General features: G+C 37.7%; 1 pseudogene; it reads right to left on the reverse strand.

Moving 5' to 3' along the window:
- Positions 1-226: 226 nt before the first annotated feature.
- On the reverse strand, positions 227-19,911 carry LOC143686828 (ferritin heavy chain pseudogene; annotated as a pseudogene).

A 19,911-nucleotide genomic window follows, 5' to 3' on the forward strand; every position in this document is an offset into this window, starting at 1 on the left:
TTCAAAACAAAATCTTATGATTTCTTCAGAACTCTCATCCTCCTCTATTATCATTATCATTATTATTATTATACCAAATTACTTTGTTTGAAGGAATGGTACAAATGAAAGAACTTAGCAGGTGTTGATACAACATATAGAAAAGGTAAAGTTTAGTGCAACATGCATGCACTGCCGTGGTGACCACAGAAATCACCCGGTGACTCTGGGGAAGTCAGCATAAGGCTTAGGTCTCATCATCGTTGTTTCCCAGAGTGTGCTTGTCAAAGACATACTCTGCCAAGCCAGAATCCAGGGCCCCCATTTGCGCAAGTTGGTTGCATAGTCACCCAATTCTTTGATGGATTTCACCTGCTCGTTCAGGTAACGTGTCTCAATGAAATCATATAAATGGGGGTCGTTCTTGGCAGCAGCCAGTTTGTGCAGTCCCAGTAGTGAATGATTCACCCTTTTTCCCAAGTGTAATACACACTCCATTGCATTCAGCCCGCTCTCCCAGTCCTCTCCTTCTGGTTTCTTGATATGCTGAAGGAAGATTGGGCCACCTCGTTGGTTCTGCAGCTTCCTAAATTTCTCAGCATGTTCCCTCTCCTCACAAAATTGGTGAAGAAAATACTTGCCAAAGTTCTTCAAAGCCACATCATCATGGTCAAAGTCGCAAGACACTGACAGGTAGACATAAGAGGCGTAGAGCTCCAAGTTGATCTGGAGGTTAATGGTGGCCTCTGAGTCCCGGTTGTGGTTGTGGGGCGTGGTCGTCATGGTAAGCGGTTGAGAGGAGCGGGCCCTGGCGTGGGGGCTGAGGGCTGTGGGGCGTGGCTGGTTGACCCGGGCCAGCGCCGGGCTCTGTTTAAGCACTGTTGAAGCAGGAAACCGCAAGTGACTCTCCACGAAGACGTCTGCCCTCCTTTGTTATTATTATTTATTATTATTATTATTTGCATGGGTGGACACTGGGAATCGAACCTGGGTCTCTAGGCGAGAATTCTGCCAACGAGCCACCGTTGCAGCGCCCCCTCCTTTATTATTTTTAAGCAGTGAAGTTAGGTAGTTTAAATCAGGTGTTAGTAAAGTTGTTCTGTTAAAGGTGAGAGAGTAAATATTTTTGGCTTTGTGGGCCATGAAGTCTCTGTTGCAACTATTCAACCCCGCCACTGTAGTGCGAACACAATAAACACGTAAATGAATGGGTGCTGCTGTGTCCAATAAAACATTACTTATGGACACTAAAAGTCGAATTTCATATGTTTTTGTCATGACATATTATTATTTTTGAGTTTTTAACCATTTAAATATATAAAAAATATTCATAACTTTAAAATTAGCAGCCAGCTGGATTTGGTCTTAGCCTATTCCTGGTTTCAGTAATGATAATAACCATAAAACTTCCCTGTATAGTAATTAAATAAAGTTGGGCTATTCTTTCTTTCTTATATTGGGGAACTCCTGCATCAGGCAAGAGGCTGCTTAATTGAAATTTCTCCATGCTTTATCTTTAGTGCCACCTTTACGTTTGCAGGAGGTAGGTAAAGAAAAACTGTTGGTGGGGGAGCATTATTTCATTCTGGGTAATTGAGAGAAACAGTGTCAGGGAGAGCATGAGGAAAAGAAAGAATTCCCACAGTACCCTCTTGCTCATTTCTACAGTTTGGTGATTTGAAATCAGTCTAGGATTATGTCAGAATTGAATCTATCCAGGACTCCAGGCAAGGAAGTGCTAAGACTAACAAAAGGAAGGTTCACTTTCCAGAAAACACAAAACATACTATTTATAAGAAAACAAAGCATATTTTGTTAGCAAACTAGTACATCTTTCCTGGTATATTTTCAGTCAGGGACAAGAACAAATCTCAAAGCTAATACATGCTCTGATAAAAATAACATCATGCCCAATTTTGGTAGGTAAATGAGAATTGAATTCAAGAAAAATGATGCAGATTGATTCCTACCAGTGCTGTGGAGGGAAGAGTGAAAGAGTGGTGGAAGAAGGTCATTTTTTCCAAAGTTAAAGAGAGGCGCTGGCTTTCTCCTAGGATGTGTATTGCATTAACGCTATTTGAAGTGCTTATTTGAATGTTGAAGTACCATCATAACATGAATATAAAGAAATCTGTCACATTTCATGAAAAATTTCCTGAAAAATGGACTTTAGATAAGAATGTGCATACATTCATTCACATTTATTTGTGGTTGGAGGGGGGTTGAGGAGACAGAAAATTTAGTCATAATCATTTAATCATCGAGGTCTCTAATTTTAGTTCTTGGTCAATTTCAAATGTGTATTCAATTCCGTTCATTCCCTGTAACTGTCAAGGAGCCAAAGTTTCTTTCATTTTGGAAAGGAAAATCAGAATCGAATGAAGCTCTTCCAGGAGCTCAGTTTTCAATGATTTTCCTGGTTCCAAAGAGAGCATGTGTGTTTGCATCAAAGTACTTGTTCTGCTGCTAAGTTGGTAAAAGATTTCTCTAAACATGCGATAATAGGACTATATTCCAGAGAAGACCTTGTTGACCATTCTCAAGGGAAACATACATTTTGTGTGAAAGACCGGCAGACATTCCCTTTGATCTCATGGAAAGACTGCCATCATTCCAATCCATGAAATCAGCGCAGGCCAAACTATGTCAAACATTACTTCTCATTTTGACCTCAAACTTTTGTTGTGGTTTTACTCAGTAGGAGGTAAGAAATGAACACATGGAGAGACGCAAATTCCTTTGAAGCACCCAGCAGAGTCTGAGATGCAGCTTGCTGAGTACAAGGTTTATGTTTAATTTTTGACTATTTACTTGTTTCTTGTATAGAGAGACTTCACTGCTCAGTGTTGACTCCGGAAGTCACGTGAACGGTTTGGATTCCTCCTTTGCTGTTTTCAGATGTTTAATTTTGAAAAATTAAAGTTGTATTTCCTGTGTGCGTCATGTAGGGTTCAATTTCATCTCCCTTCTCCTTGAAATGGAATATTAGACTATGAACTCCTGTTCTTGTCTTCTTGAGCAAGTACTGCATCTCCTTCGAAGGAGAGTCTTCAGGAGCCAAAGGGTAGTACCTCCATTATGCACAAACCCTGACAGGGGTCAAAAGAAGAAAGGTCTCCTTATTTGGGGAGTGTCCCATTTGGTACCAAAGAGTATCAATAATCATAGTGGTTTTTTTTGGCCCTGCCTGTATCTTTGAAACTTTAGGAAGTTTGCCAAATCTTTCTGCTTTTGTGATCTGTAAAAAAGAAATTTCAGTTATGATCGATTTGATTTATCTGTGGTAAAACTTCAGTTGCATAAAAGCACAAACATTTTCACACATCCGTCAGAGATTGATAGGAGTTCTTAGCTCTGGATTGTCACTTAAGGACTCAGACTCAGTACCATGTCAAATATGCTCAAAGCAAACATTACATGCTACTAATATTCAGTTTTCAAGCTTCTACCCAAGACTTCAAGCTCATTAAGTATATTATATACTTTAAATTAATTTCAGGTAAAAAGTTACTAAATGTTTTGCCATCCTTTAGGGCTCTAACTAACACTCTTCTCATCAGCTACTACTTGGTTCCTAAGCCAATGCTATATATTTTAGTTTGGTGCAGAACCCAATACAGTTCTGTACACGGTATTATGAAGTTAGTAGGATTGTGGTTGCAAACAATCTCCAGAAATGTTAATAACTTAAAATGACAAAGGACATTTCTCACTAAGGATGTTTTACACGAAAGGTTGTAGTGCTTCAAAGATCCAAGTTCAACAAAATTTAGCCACCATGCCAAACATTGTTGGTTGCCATACCAAAGAGGAAAGAGAACTTTGAAAGGTCTCTCACTAGCAATGAAAGACATAGTCTGGAGTGACATGTGTCTCTTCTGTTTATAACTCATTGACAAGAACAAGTCACATGTCCCCACCAAAGGAACTCACTGTGTGCCCAGAGTGCAAATATTTGATGAAAACTCCTGATAACTATCACAAACTGTATGAATTTTAGGACCCTCCCAGTGATAAAATTACATGATCATATTCTTATTATGATTCAGGGTAACTTTGTGTGACATCCCTAGACCATAGAAAGAGAATCATTATGCATGAGTAAATAATTTACCACTATTTCAATGTCTATGAACAAAGATATTAATCATCCTTTAGTAAAAAGTGTGCTAACTGTATTTGCATTCAGCTCACACCTCCCAAGCTATTCTTTTTAACCATGTGCCATGGTTTCTCTGGGGCAAATGTAGTCATTTTCAGTAGCGCTCAAAGTCTGGGTTGGCAAAGGGCACAACACTCTCCATCTCTTCTTATCCAGTGTGTTGGCTAGTGTTGACAGCAGTGAATTTGTTGGCTGCCAATGTCCCACTTACCTCCATTTCCCAGCATTTCTGTGGGGATTGCTGAAGCAGCAGTCATGAACAGAACCATCATTGTTTGGCAAGGTAAACAATGGTTTACCTTGGTTTGGTAAGCATATTGATTGATGTCCAAACTGGAAAACACTGTAACTTGATTGTGCAAAAGTTTCTAAGCCCTTATACTGAAGCAAAAGAGGGCTGATGCAATGGCTAGCCAGGAATGCACGCCGGTTGTGCCATCCCTTGTCCTTGCCTTGGAGACGGGTGCATATGCACAGGAAGTAAAAGCAAATAAAGGTCACACTCTATGATTAAATGTGCAAACAGTTTGCACTGAAAGTATTAAAAAAAAAATTCTCCCCAAGTTGCAGCTTACAAGCCTACATGCAAAACAGCATAACAATTCATTTTCAATAGGGCAGAATACAGCCTCATGACCTGGGAAGAGGAGTGACTTGGCTGTGACATGAGTGTTTAATATCCAGGTGGCCAATGGCTGTGACCCTTTTTGTGGGTCTACTTATGAAATTCAACAAGTTTCTGACTTATGATTAAATCTTATATAATTTTGTCTTCTAGACTAGAAGTTCTAGAGGCATCTTTCAAAGGCTGGCTCTGCAGTTTTCCAGCTTTAAGACTTCGGACAATTACTTAATCTCTCTGTGCCTTAGTTTCTTCATGACTCAACACATGTAAAGCGCTTAGTCCATAGTAACTGTTCAAAACAGGTTAGATTGTGGGTTCAGAATTCCTCGGTTTCTGAGGAATACTGTAATGTTCACAGGAAGCTTACTTCTAAATTGTGAATAAAGGAATTGTTATCAAAGTGGTTAATTAATTTAAAGTTACTCTTGGGATAAATACTAAAGAATTTCCTCCTGCTTCTCCAGGTATTTCTACAATGATTTGTTCAAAAAGTCTCTGAATGTGTGAATGTTCTGAAACACAGAAGGTTTGTTTAAAAAGATATTCCAGTATATTCTGAAACACTGGCAGTCATGTTCCATATACTTGACTCAATCTATTCTTCTCAAGCTTCTTTGGATGAAATGAACTTTTCCTTAATGAAGATGTGCCCTCAACATGAAAAGAAAACCTCATTAAACAGGATGGTCTAACATAGAATGTCCTATTAGGCCACTTTGCACCACTTACAAAAATCACTCTACGATAACATTGAAGATTGCTCTAGTTCCAAGGTGTATTTAGTTATTCTGTAACTTTGGAAATACCCGTAGAATTCCAGGGAGAACAGAAGACTGGGAAAAAAAGAGAACAATTTGAATAAATCCTTTTATTTAGAATTTTGGAGAATATACTTGGGCTGCTGACTTGGCAGCTGTAGCAAGAGTCACTTAAACAAGATGGAAGTTAATTCCTCTTTCGTGTTAAAGTCTAAGCTGTAGCACAGCTTCCCTTCACAACGTCAGTTGGGGCCCCCGACATCTTCATTCCTTGGGCCTGCATCCCTTGGGTATATCCCCTATCCCCTCTGAGACATGGTCCCCATTAGATAAAATGGGCTCCCTTTGCTCACATCCCATTGGCCAGACCAGCCACATGGCTACATATAGCTGCAAGGAGAAAATTCAAGAAATATGTGTTGAATTGCTGAATCACAATTTAAAAATCAATAAAATGTTCCTTTAAAAACAACTAAAGCATGGAGTTAGTGTTAGTTTTTAAAATAGTTTATTTTTATCATTGATTAAAGCCAGTAATTAAAAACAATGCTTTTTCTCACTGAGCAATGTGTTCTTGGAGAAAAATGGCTATTTTCATTTTAAGTCAGATTTCAGACCCAAGGAGGTTATTTATTTCTCAGATCCAAGGAAATTATTTATTTCTCAAACCGAGGAGACTCCTCCAAATGACTGTGTTGCATTATGTGGTAGGTAAAAGAAATTTTGATGAAAAAAATTGATGAAACATTCTTAGTTCAAAGAATGATAAAGGAAGCAGAGCCAGAAAATCTTTAAAACCTCAATATTATTACTATACAGATAAGCAAAAATTAAATCTCCATTTATTATTCAATGTATATTCATTCATTGAGCACCTACCATATCTGGATATAAGGATAATAAAGGCAGATGCAATTCTGGCCTCAAGGACTTCCCATGCTACTGGGAGAGACAGGAAATAAATTGGTAAACAAAATATATGTAATTACAGATCATGATAAATGCTATAAAATAAATAAACAGTATGTCCTGAAAGAGAGAAAGAGGGGACATCCACTTCAGATAAGGAAATTGGGGAAGGTCTCTCTGAAAAGTTGACATTTAAATGGAGACCAGAGGGAGAGGACATGGGAGAAGAGAATTCCAGGTGGACAAAACAAAGTGCTAGGAGAGAAAATATTCTGGCAGTTTCCGCATAAATAGTAGGATTAATAAAGGGCAATATATATTTTTTTGTAGCATAGTTCTCTGAAAACTTGTCATGGTTCAGAATTACTACTGATGCTTCCTCCTGTCCACTGTAGCCTCCATTATTTTTTGTTTGTTAAATAGCAATTTAAAAATAAACCAACACAGAATAGAAATAAATTCCATGGCCAGGAGAATATATGCAAGCAGAATACCTTGGAATAAAGTATTTGAGAAAAATATAGAATAAAATGCTGAGATGGATAGAGCAAAAACACTACCACATGATCAAATTAAGATTAAGCAGAAAATCCTGGATGTTGCCAGTGTCTGATTTAGTGTTCCCCAAAACAGATCTCATTTTAATTTTGTGGACATGCTGTCTTTCCCACACTTTGCTAGGGTTGTGTCTTCTTTATAATTAGAAGAATTACCCCATCCTACTTCTGCTGGATTTAGAGCCAGATTGTTTTCTCCCTCTTGAGTTTAGGGCTCTCTTCCAATTCGAATCCCCAAGGAGTCGTGCTTATCTATTATCTGGAAGCCCGACCTCTGAACACAGTGCTGTGGCGTCAGTCCTTCCGTGCTTTCAGTGTATCCCTTTACTTACAGAACGAGATGCTTAAGATATGGTTTGGAATCATTACTATGGCTTGTCTGCACTGATCCTTTTTCAAATATTGAGAAAAGCATTTTGAAAATTATGCCAAGAAAGTTTGCTTTCCCAAACTTACTCAGTAACTTCCTAAATTGCCAAATAATCTTTCATCCTGAAATTCTTGAAAGGAAAGCCTATAGAGATTTGGGGATGAAAATGTGCTTTTTTTCAAAGATGTTCTAACTCTTGTCCATTAAGGGATGATCTTCCAAAGTCCTGCTGACCATGTGGAATAGAAGTCAGGCTGCAGCACATGGCTAAGGGTTTGACCTTTTTCTACATGCGTTGTGCAGTGCCACACATATGCCATCAAGAAAATACCGATCAGTGACAGGGCGTGGCAATGCTTTTAGCAGAGAAACACTTCTTGGAAAAACTTCTATCTTTTCCAAGTGAGGAAATCTCAAACAGTGAAGCTGAAAGTATCTAACGGGGAAAATCAAGCAAATGCAGAAAGTTACATAAAGGAAATATGACTTTTGCCTAGAAGGAAATATCTCTCCAAAACATGGTGATCGTATCATATCTGGTTGATTGGCATGAAGTGCATGGATTATACACAAAAGATGCTAAAGATTTCCTAGAGGACTTGTGGAAATACAACTTGACTGCTTGGCTCCCAGATGGTTCCTGCTGATTGTCTTGTGAGGATTCCTAGCAAGGAGTAGAGCTTGGACAAGTACAGCTTGTCTCTTTCCCTTCTCTTGCTTGTGATCATGTATAGCTCCCAATCAGGAAGAAGCTGAATGTATTTAAGAAAATCTAATAGATTTGCTTGTATGTCCCTAACGTGGTATGGATGGAGTCATAGATACAGTGACTACAAAATACTAAATTAATTTCCCATCAACTGTTTATTTGGTGCAAAATTTATATTTTGGGTACTGCATTATCTAATTTAGCTTTTGGTATGGTCAGTTTATTTGAATACCTTAATTATATGGAATCTTGAATAGGATGTGAGATCCTGTTGGTGTGTACAGGCTAGTGTGATGCCCTGATATATCCCAGAGTAATTTGGGCAGAGAACAAAAAAAGTATATGCAAAGTCCCCTTGGGAGACTGAAGAGAAAGTAGGAAATACTCAGTTTCTCAATCTGGGGAATTCCTGATATTCTTGCAAGCAGTGGGGACAACCAATTCAATAAGCTGAGTACTCGATCTAAGGGCTTGCCTCTATGAAACTTATTCCTGCAAAGGAGAAGCTAAACCTACTTATAATTATATCCAAGAGTCACCCCCAGAGAATCTCTTTTGTTGCTCAGATGTGACCTCTCTAAGCCAACTCAGCAGGTGAACTAACTGCACTCCCCCACCTATGAAAGACATGACTCTTAGGGCCATAAATCTCCCTGGCAATATGGGACAGGACTTTTGGGATGAGCTGGAACCTGGCATCATGGGATTGAGAAAGCCTTCTTGACCAAAAGGCGGAAGAGAGAAATGAGATAAAATAAAGTTTCAGTGGCTGAGAGATTTCAAACAGAGTTGAGAAGTTATCCTGGAGATTATTCTTCTGCGTTATATAGATATCCCTTTTTAGTTTATAGTGTATTGGAGTGACTGGAGGGAAGTACCTAAAACTATCAAGCTGTGTTCCAGTAGCCTTGAGTTTTGAAGACAATTGTATAACTATATAGCTTTTACAATGTGACTGTGTGATTGTGAAAGCCTTGTGTCTGATGCTTTTTTTTAATCCAGCATCTGGATAGATGAGTAAAAAGATAAAGGTAACAAATAAATAAACAATAGAGGGAATAAAGGGTGAAAAATTGGGTAGATTGAAATACTACAAAGAGAGGGGGGATATGGGGTAGGGGATGTAAGAGGGTTTTTTTTTTCTTTGTATTTCTTTTTCTGGAGTGATGCAAATGTTCTAAAAATGATCATGGTAATGAATACACAGCCATGTAATGATATTGTCAGCCATTGATTGTATACCATGTATGGACAATATATATGTGTGAAGATTTCTCAATAAAAATATTATTAAAATTCCCATCAACTTTTTCCATTGGTTTCCAAATCTATTTTTTGTTCTAGGTTTATTCTTCTCCCCCACTATTCTGTTTTTAGATCTGTCTAATCATGATGGTGTAGTAACAGAAGGAACACTAAATCTGAAGTCAGAAAACTAGTTGTATGTGATTTGGGGCATGTCACTTTAACTTCCATCAAACATGATTTGTAAAATTATAGTGCTTGCCCAATCCACAAGGATGATGTGAGCAGCAAATGAATATGATTGTGAAAGCATTTTGCAAATTGTAAAGAGCTAAGCAAGTGTTAGTTGTTATTTATTTGTCTTATTTGGATTTTGGAGGAAGTGGGTGGATTCTAGCTTGTGAGTTTCTTGGATATTAGTGGAGATGTAGAAATGAAAATACCAGAAGGGATCCATATCCTAAATTTCCCTAACTGTTGGCAGGACACAATATATCTTCAGAAGAATATCCTATATTCCTTCATGTAGATACAAATGCACCTGAAGGATCTTGTTACAATGCAGATTCTGATTGAGTAGATCTGAATGGAGCCTGAGATTCTGCATTTCTAAAGGCTCCAGGTGATGCTGATGTTGCTGGTCTATAGATTGGTCCAGTGCATCAAGGAGAATGGGGTAAAGGGAGGGGGCAGGTAGCACAGACGAAGGGAATGATGACAAGTGAGCCTTCTTGACTCTTGACCCTTCATCTGATTACTATACCAGTGAAGTGACTACCAGTTAACAATAACTGCTGTTAAGAAATTTTTCTGCTAATATAGTTAAGCATCTGGAAATAGTTTGCTGTTCTTTATTAAGCGTCTTTCACGAGGAGTAAATTTGGTGCAAGAGATGCATAGAAGAAACTGTGGCCTGTCTCTGAGCATGCCAGCTTTAACCATGATCTTTTGCCTACATGGTAGCAAATTAGGAAAACACAATTTGTAAAACAAATAGTCTGTATTCTGTCAACTGGGAATTTATCCAGAAAAGAAAGATCATTAGCTCGTATGACCTTAGCCATATTTAAAGAGTATTCTCTTGGGACCTTTGTATAACATGTCCTGATTGGACCTTGTGCACTAACATCCTTGTCATTCACATTTAGAACCAAATGACTTCCTCCTGGAATTTTCACAGTCACTTGGTAGCTTGCCATGATATTATGCATTGTTCAAAATAATTTTCCATGTACCGCTGCTGATTTCCCTGATTTATAGCTATTTGTAAAAATTGGCTCTTGAGAGGGGTGGAGAAGTCAAGAAAAAAATAGCTAGAATAAACTGTTCCAAACAAAGAACAGATGCTGAAGTTCCTGAAATACCATTGTATTCTATCAGAGTATAAGCATATGATATATAGTTCTTCTTGACCCACGTTGAATGTGCAGCTGTCACACATTTTCTTTTTTGAGATGCAGTGGTTTCTTGACTCTTTGTTAGCTCTCAAAATAACCACTCTGTCTTTTGTGAAAATGTGCTGTTGTGATTTGTGATGAAGGCACACAGGCATAGGTTTTGCTGAGGCACCATTCTGTAAGATTTGTGGCTTACCAGTCAGCCCCCTCAGATTACTAGAATCTTGGTTAACGTTATCCATGGGAGATCATCTGGAGAAATATCTATTGACCACAGTAACTGATGGGATCTTTTATTTAAAAAGTAAAAACAGCAAAAACTTAACTGTGAAATGTTAACGCTATCCTAGTTCTATACTTTTGTTTACTATAGAGTTTTAAAAATCATTAATATGGAGATTGTGAAAAAACAGAAACACTTGGTTGTTTGATTCTGTCATTACTTTCCTACTTCCTTTGACATGAATTCTTGAGACTCTTAACTGCATACGGCTGACCGGAAGGTCAGCGCAATGGTGTAACCTATAACCAAGGCAGGAGTTGTTGCTGGTGCACAAATCCCTTTCAGGTCCAACCTTAAATTTACTGCCCTGGAATCGTCATTTCCATGTACAGGGACTTTTAACAACAATTACAAAGAATACTCAGTCTCTCAGTCTACAACTGTTCAAAGATCTCGTGCTGAGTCTTCACCAATTATATTTCTATGGTTTTAGCTATCTCTGTTCTTATCTGCACAGGGCTTAAAGAGGTGCCCTGTGCCTCCAAAATGCATTGCTGGAGGTCTGCCAATAACTGTTTTTTAACTAGAAATGGTCTATTTGTTCAATGTTTCATCTCTTTCTGACTCTAGGTGCCAGTGACTTTATTACACTCTGAAGACAGTGGAAAGAGCAACTTTCAAATTGCAAGTTGATAAAGGCCTCTTTTATATTGCTGTAATATGAATGTTAGGTCTCAGAAAGAAAATTCTAAGAGCAGAAGGAACTCTTGAAGCAAAGCCCCCCTCAGCCCTCCTCCTCAGCATCCTTGGCATGTCCAAGGATCCAGATATAAACTGGTTACAAGCCCCCATCCAATCAGGAAACAACACACCGCATAGTGGGCACCCTCCCCTCCCGGCGTCACTGTCCCTTTAAAACACAGCTCCCAGAGCAAGGAGATAGAGCCATTTTCTCTTTCTTCCTGCTGGTTCCCCAGGCAGAAGCCAATTTCAGGCTCCTACCTGCTTTCTCCCTTTCACTCTCCCACTTGTGTCCTCCCTGTTTTATTCCTTCAATAAATCTGTTCATTTTTAACTCTCTGTCTCCTGTGGAATCTTTAACAACCCTTTACCTGACAATGATGATTTCTGGTTAAACCTTTTAAAACACTCTTTTGACTGTAGACATACTAAGTGCCTCTTTCATTTCATGCCCACTACCAAATAGGCTGTGTTGTGAGACCCAGCACAGGAGACTGTTGATTTTCACTCGATCTTTTTTTTACTGGGGGAGACCTGATGTTAATAAAAGACTTCTGTGATATCTGTAGAATAGGCGATTAGATAATAAGAGCTTTTTTTCTCAAAATAAACATACATATTTTCTGACAAGCTAATACTCAACTTAAGAAAAATTAATGCATGATTATTTTAAATCTCAGCAAATCCCATCATCCAGAGATAATAGCACTTAACATTTTTGTGAACACGCTACAGAAATTGCTTGGAAGTTATTCAGTCTTTCATACTAGGTGTCTTTTATCTCATCTGTGAAGTGTTAATAAAATAGTTTTGTTGGCCACGGCCTCATCTGGCCAGGAGTCCTGGTCCTTGACTCATCGAGACCAAGAATTGAAACTGGAGTCGAAGCTGGGAGAGCAAAATGATTTTTCAAGAGCAGTGAGTAAAGAGAGGAGGAAATAAGTCCTAAATTAGGATGGAGCTCAGTTGGTGAAGAATCAGACTGGCCCTGATTACAGTTTAGCTCAGGGTTATATGGGGTCAGCTGATGGCAGTTGTGCACACATTACTAGGGGGCTTTCTGGAGGGGTTTCCTTTGTGACTTTGTTTCTTGCTCTAACAGGGTGTTCTGACTGCACTTTGCTCAATTTACCCATTTAACCAACTGTTAGAGGTGACCGTAGCCTCCTGGGGGCAGCCTTGGGGTGAGTCCCTTTTTCCCATGTGGTGGGTTCATGTCTACGCAACTACTTAACAATACCTATCACCTAGGGTTGCTTTGAGATTTAGATGAGTTAAAACAGATAAAACATAGAGCTTAGTGTCTGATAAATATTTATCAATATCATAATTACTGTATACATTTATTTATTAGTAGAGATATTCTTTCCAAAAATGGGATACATGCTATTTTGAAATCTTTCTTCACTCAGTAATTTGTTGAGGCCATCTTTCCATGTCAGTAAAGATACACCTTTGTGACCGTTTTAAATTTCCGCATAATATCCTATTTTTAAAGTACACTAGAATTTTTTTAAGTTCTGTTTTTTGTTTGCTCTCCCTAATTGGCACATCTTTGCACATTTCCTTAAACCAAGTTCTTAGAAGTGGAATAGCAGATCAGACAATAGGAAATCTTTGAAAGTGAGTATTTTTAATAGCTTAAAGAGCTGACCAAAAAATACAATTGCATTATTTGATAGGCAAATGAGGGAAGCCTGGTATTTGGCTGTCTGCGTAGCTATTATGAATGCTGATTTTGAATATGCCAGCCTAATTAAAATCCTAGACCCACCATTTAATAGATGTGTGACCTTGGAAAATACTCTGTGCCTCAGTAGCCTTGTTCCAGCTCAGCACAAGCTGGAGACCAAAGAATGCACTAGTCAGAAGATTACCCGTGAGCTTAGTTAGGGGCTTACGGGCAGTGGAAGATCTTCCCCCATGGCAGCTGCATCTACCCAAAGTCTGTATCTACCCAAAGCCAAGAGAGGAAAAGAGAGAGGGGGAGGTGGACCCCGGAATGACTTATAAAGTCTAAGTCTCGTGAAATTTGTAGTTTCAGCAGACTCTTGTGAGATTTGGTTATTAGGGGAGGGGGGTCCTTACATTCTTTGACCTTTAACATCTGTCCCAGTCATGTCTGAGACTATGTGACTTGTTCTCAAAATAGAGAAAGGGGCAGGGTCCAGGCACTGGGGCCTTACAAGGCCTATCTGTAAAACAGAGATATTTCTAAGGACCTGTTTATAAGGTTATTGTGAGAATTAAATAAGATTTGCATTTAATGCACTAAGAATAGGTCTTTGGTTATAGTAAAGGCTCAATAAATATCAACTTTTTTTTTTTTTGGTATAGGTAAAGTGAAATAGAAAAATGAGTAACAGTCTAGTGAAATTTTGATCTTTATGCATATTAAGAGAAACGGTATAAACTTTCAGAACTTTCCCCCACAGAACTATTAAAAATATTACAATCCATTTTAAATTGGTTTCTTCTTTGTCCTTCTTCCCTATACACAGTTACAGAATTCCTGGAGGAAGTGCTTTGAATTGTTGAGCAAAAGAGAGCCCAATCTAACAGCCTCAGGAACTGCTACTTCCGAGGGCTGTGGATTCCATCAAGTTATCTGCACTCTAATCAATCTAAATCCTAAAACCTTCCCCCCTCCCCAAATCTTTTCTTTCCTCCATCCTATGCTTGGTGATAAGACCACAAACTCGTTTGATAAAAGATTCAAAAGAAAAGAATGCCTTTTAAATGCTAATAAAGTACTTGCTATCTTAGTTTTCTAGGGTCCTCTTAACAAATTATGGATTGGATGGTTTAAAATGACAGGATTCTATGTGGGAGACCAGGATTCCTTTCCCAGACCATGTACCCAAAACAAAACAAAAAAAGAGAAAAAATCAGAAATTTATTGTCTCACAATTCTAGGGGCTAGAAATCGGAAATCAAGGTGTCCCCAGGGCCACTCCTCTGGAGTCTCTAGGGTTCTGCTGGTGCCTTGCCCACAATCCCTGGTGTTCTTTAGCAATTTCTGTCTCTATCATATGGCTAACTTCTCTCTGTCTGTGTCCATGACAGGAACACCAGTCTATTGAATTAGGGCACAACCAAGCTACTTTGACCTCATTTTAACTAGACTCCTCATCAAAGAGCCTAATTCCTAAGAGGCTCATTAATGGGACCAGCGCTTAGGACTTGAACTTATCTTTTCAATAACACCAGCTAAAACAACTTATTTTGTAAAGTTTCATTAAAATGATTGATTTAGCTTGCAGGAGTTACCCTATTAAAAAGTATAGCGTGATATGAAATAATGTGACTAAGCAAACTCATAGTTAGAATCTAGAATATTGCTTACCAGGGGCTGGGTTGGAGGTAGAGAAATGCTTAAGTTGTATAGAATTTCTATTTAGGTTGAATGCAAAGCTTTGCAAATGGATGGTGATGATGGTAGCACATTATTGCAAGTATAATAAACAGCACTGAATTATATGTGTGAATGTGGTTAAAAGAGGAAATTCTAGTTTGTATATATGTTACTAAAATAAAAATTAAAGGATAGGACTATATAGCACAGTGAACCTTACTGTAAATGAGAGACCACAGTTAACAGTATAAGTATAAAAATGTTCTTTTGTGAATTGTAACAAATGTATGGCACTAATACAAGGTATTAATAATAGGGTGGCATATAGGGAAAAAACACACCTAATGTAAACTATGGGCTATAATTGATAGTACAATTTTAATATTCTTTCATAAATTGTAGCAAAGGTACCATACTAACAATAGGGGAGTATATGGGAACACTGTAATTTTTATATTATTTTTCTGTAAATCTGCAACTTCTTTAATTAAAAAACATTAAGCAAAAAAAGAGTAAATAGATACATATAATTATGCAGTTGCATAGAAAACTACTAGGTGGATAAGTAGGAAACTGTTGACAAACTGAAGAAAGTAATGGGTGTGAGAAATCTAGGAGGATGAAAACTTTCATTTTTCTTTTAATAACCTTCTATACTATTTGAATTACTTATATTACCTTAAGTTAGGCCACTGAATTAAATGGGTGAATTCTATGATATGTGAATTACACCTCAATAAACCTGTTTTTTAAAAAAGGTGTTACCAAAGAATGTGCATGTGTAGGTTTTAATTAAATTTTCTTTTTATTTCCATTTTTTTATTTAAGAAAATGAACAGTACACTTAGAACCACCAAAAATGCATATTTTAGCTTAACCATAGGCATATTTAAATAAAGTAACCGTATAATCATTGTGAAACCAATGATTCAAAAGTTTCAAAAACCAATTTAAAATTAAGGAAACAAGGAAAATTAATTAAATTCTGTAATAAAAAATTTTAAATGTACCTCTTGATATTTGGCTTAGCCTTCTTTTTCAGACCCTCTAAACGTCTTTCATTAATTATGTGAACTACTATATAAAGAAAAAGCAGAATTTGACCTGTATAATTAAAAGGCTTTGATACCAGGCAAAAGTGGTGGGTTCTTCACCTGACACACACAGCGGTCAGTCCATGGCACCAGGGTTTCAAAGAGAAAAAGACTTGATGCTAGGTGCGAGGCAGGAGATAGGATGGCCTGTCAGAGATGCTAAACTACAACTGAGAAGTTAGGATTTAGGGGATGCTTATGATTACTGACTCATTATATAGGTATTCCTTTTTACTTTCTGGTATATTGGAGTTGACAGAGGGAAATATCTGAAATCTCTAAACTGTAATCCAGCTGCCTGATCTCTGATAATGATCGTATAGCCTTCATCACAAAAACCTGGTGACTGACCCTCACTTGTAATCCCTTTATCTGTTTTGGTTTTTTAACTTTAGAAACTTGTAATCACGTGGGCAACCCCCACACCTGCGTCCCCCCTCCCCCCAGTGCTAATGGAGAAACATGACTTAGCTCAGAACTAACCTTTGATTTAGCTCTAGAACAGTTTCATTCCCTTACATTTGTAAATTGTTTCTACCTATACTTGCTGTCAAGATGGTAATAATCCCTTTTTCCCTCCTTTCTGTTTATACTTGCTGTTGAAATGGTAATGACTCCTCCCTTGTTTGAACCCATAAAATCTTTGAACTCTTTAGACTCATGGAGGCAAATTTTGGGGTTGACAGGCCATCGGATCTACTACATTGCACCTAGCAATAAACTTTCTTTCTTTGAAACCCCTGTGTCATGGATTGGCTGTTATGCGCATTGGGTGGAGAACCAATGCTGATGCTTTTGTCTATTATCAGCTTCCCAAAGCAGAGTGATTTGACAGAAACAAATGAAACTGTGTTGAGAGTGTCTTAAGAAAAGGCCCTGCCTACATTGGGAGGCTAGATGAAAAATGGAGGACAGAAATATATTGAAGGAGGTTGATTGAGAACAAACAAAAAGAATTTAATGAGCTTTATTCTGTTTTGAGTATGGAGTTAAGAAAGGTACTTTATTGTAATCTTCTTCAGTGTAGATATTGAGCTGTATCAGCCAATCTCCTTCGTTAAGAATTTTACCCAGAAGGCAAAGAAAATTGCTTAGAAGTCACATCATTGGTATTTTTTCTTCCAAAGCTTCCATAACACAACTTAAATCAAAGCTGGATTTTTCTGTTTCATACTAAAACATTTCCCTTACCTCTTCTATGTGGCTTGGCTGTGCCTAATATGCAATACTAATCATGTGCCCTGCCTGGCAGTCACACTCTAGGACGCCAGGATTCTAAATGTTTAAATTGATAGTCTCATCTGCTAATGCTGGTCATCTCAACACTGGTCATGACCAAACAGGTTTGGTAAGGGAAGGGTATCTAAGGGGAAACTCTTCCTGTGATAAAAGAATATATCTGGATGTTCCCATTTTTTTTTTTTTTTTGGTAAAGCAAATTAATAATAAAGCTCATTAAATTCTTTTTGTTTGTTCTCAATCAACTTCCTTCAATATATTTCTGTCCACCATTTTCCATCAAGCCTCCCAATGTAGGCAGGGCCTTTTCTTACTCATTTTTCTGTGGCAGTGATGTTTATTGCACAAATAACTGACTGCCCGTTGAATTTTGACTATGATTTGCTGTGAAGATAACTTGTTTAAAATGGACTCTAGCATGATGTTGTTAACATTACTGTATAGAAATAATGAATGTGGTTTTTCGTTGTATTCATTGGGATCAAGAAAGGAAACATAAAGTTTGATATTCCTCTGACATATGAACGATACGTCCATACTTTTGTTTCCTGCAGTAAATACTGCCAATAGTGATAGCCTTAATTTAATATTTTATGATAGTGACTTCATCCTGCTTTTTTCAAGGAGGAAAACCTGTTTCATCAGGATAGATTTATGTTCCTTTCTGTTCAGCTAGTAGTTATTTCAAACACCTTCTCTCAATTTCTCACCAGCTGCCTTCTAATGACCTGATAGTTTTGACTAAAAGGAGACAAAGACACTTCACTGTAGACATTTGCTGACTGCAGAATAATCTAAAAGGGATCTCACACATCAGCCAGCTGAAACAGCAACGCGCATTAAATTCGCAGAAAGCCTGTGTGGATTCTGATGAACCCTGCAGGAATTTGGGATTCAATGAACTATAAATACAGTTCACAAATACACAGAAAGCTGAAAGGAGTTTCCGTCTGTGCTTTTCTGATTATTCCATGTGCCCCCAACCCCCCAAACATTTTTGTACTCACATCAACATTTCAAAGTCTTAAAACCAATGTGAATTCCAATGTAAGATAAATAGTGTGGAGATGGAAAGAATCTCAGAACTGACTTGATCCTTGTCACAGGCAGGGATACATTTTAATCATATTGCTAATTCATGGAATCCCCATCTGTCTTTTCTGATTTCTAAATTAATCCCTTGGCTTTCCTCTGGAATCAGTTCAGGTATTTAATCATCCCTGGTTATGTGTGCAATTCCCAAGAGAAGCAAAGAAGCAGGCACATTTCCTATTTATAGTTTAATGTTTCAGACCTAGCCATTTCAAAGGGAAAGAAGGGAAAGTTGGATGTGATAACAGATTATAATGGCAGTTCATTGTTCTTCCATCGTCTCCACTGTCATCAACATTCCGTGAAATTCTGAGGGAAAAAAGTTACCTTGGTTAACCTTTGTGAAAACTATTTGTCTGTTTATTTTCAAAGTAATCTCCAATGCTGTTTATTTTCCAGTGTGTATGGGCCTCTGGGCACATGATATTGTGGTCATAATTGGTGAAGTGGGGCTCATTAATGCACTCGAATATTCAGCAGACATTTACAAAGCCTATTCTACAAATCAAGCATGGCACATTGGAAATTTTAAAACAGGAGATTTTACCTGAATTGAGCTCTCATGCTGGTATTAGAGATTCAAATGAATAGTTATATTGTAGTGATAGCACAAGGGAAGGAGTTACTAAATTTTCTTCCTTGGAAACAGATCAGAGGAGTCAGCATGGAATTGATGTCTCTTGAAGGATGACAAGGCAAAAATTAAAAATCCTATTTCTGTTCACAGGAAATTGCTGATGATATTGGGAAGCAGGTAGCTTTAAAATAGAAAAGTTCATGAACATAATGTTATTTCAGTATAAAATAACTTACTCTGCTAGTAGCAATGATAAAAATGATATAGCTAATTGGTATTTTAGAGGTCAGGGCCAAGCCCCTCCACTTAAAGATGGCAAAACTGAGGCTGAACAATGATAAACAAGGTTACCCAGCTGGCTGAGGATGGAATTTGGACCCAAACCTAAGTATGCAGATACTGAATATTGCCTTATTACAGCATCATATACAACCTATTTCCCTTTATTAATGGAATGAACAAGACTGTGTAATATAGATGACTTCATTTTATTTTTGACAAGTAAATTAGTAGAGTGATATATGGAAAATGGTCTATAAACAGCCATTAGTAAAAGCACTCCTCAACCAAAAAAAACAAACAAAAAAACCCACAAAATTAAACACTATGCTGTATGTAAAAATTCATATTTATGTGCATTTAGAAGTATAGATATTTTAATAATATCCATGTATAATGTTTTACACTTTACAAAGTGCTTTCATATACATCATTATTTTTCCTCCCACGTAGACTGTACAAATTAGGAAATCTCAGGTTAGAGTTTGACTTACCTAATGCTGCGCAGATAATAAGCGGCAAAGCCAGGGCTTGAGTTCCTGTGTTCCCACTGTACTGGATGGTTTTCTTGCGGGTATGCTCCCACTGCCTCTCCAACAT

Source organism: Tamandua tetradactyla, chromosome 6 (assembly GCF_023851605.1).
Source record: "Tamandua tetradactyla isolate mTamTet1 chromosome 6, mTamTet1.pri, whole genome shotgun sequence".
NCBI classification, from domain to species: Eukaryota; Metazoa; Chordata; class Mammalia; order Pilosa; family Myrmecophagidae; genus Tamandua; species Tamandua tetradactyla.